This window comes from Fopius arisanus, unplaced genomic scaffold (assembly GCF_000806365.1).
Source record: "Fopius arisanus strain USDA-PBARC FA_bdor unplaced genomic scaffold, ASM80636v1 scaffold00437, whole genome shotgun sequence".
NCBI classification, from domain to species: Eukaryota; Metazoa; Arthropoda; class Insecta; order Hymenoptera; family Braconidae; genus Fopius; species Fopius arisanus.
This window is the reverse complement of record NW_011888176.1, coordinates 3,682-4,651: the sequence shown is the minus strand read 5'-3', so window position 1 is coordinate 4,651 and position 970 is coordinate 3,682.

Here is a 970-nt window from a genome sequence, read left to right as displayed (position 1 = left end):
TACCCCGTAAAAAACTTCACCGCCGCGCGAATCCCTGGTGGAACCAGGACTTGACGCGTCGCCGCCGACTTGTCTGTAGACTTCGGAACGTGTACCGCCGCCAAAAAGACCTAGACACGCGAAATAAGAAGGTAGACCCGTATCGAGCAGCACTGCACAGCTACACTAGAGCAATTAGATCCGCGAAACGTAAAAGCTGGAGGAAGTTCATCACCTCCACCGGTAACCGAAATCCCTGGGGCTGGCATTACAAGCATGCCAACGATAAATTGAAGGTAGGCTCGTTGCTTAGCCCACTTAGAACCGCGAACGGCCATACTCTAGGCATGCGCGATACAGCGACAGTTCTACTCGACACCCACGTACCAGACGACGACCCGGACAGAGATACCCCGGAACAACGCGAGACCCGCGAACGCCCTAAAAACCTGACAATGACCATGGAGGACGCGGGAACACTGACGGACAAGGAACTCCAGTTCTCGCCAAGACACTGAAAAACGACAAAGCCCCAGGGTGCGATCTGATCGAAGATAGGGTCCTGAAGATGGCCGTGCATCATTTCCCCGAACCATTCACTAGGCTTTTCAACGCCTGCCTGAAGCATGGTGTTTTCCCCGTGACCTGGAAGGTGGGCACTCTTCGAACGCTCCTCAAGGGAGCCGACAAGGATGTGTCCAACCCCAAGTCCTACCGCCCAATCTGCCTTCTTTCGATAGTTCGGAAACTTTTCGAAAAGTTCCTCCATCCAATCCTCATGTCAACTGTCCTCAAAGGGGACAGGAGTAGTATGGGGTAGACTCAGGGAATGTTCCCATCTTCTGCCACCAGGCGGCGCTAGTGTCGCGGCGTGTATGGGCGTTATGGGAGGGGTGGGGGGAATGGCGGGAGTTTCAAATTTCGGCACTAGGCGGCGCTAGTGTCGCGGGGCCCGTGGGTGACGGTGGGTGGTGGGCGGCGGTGGGTGGTG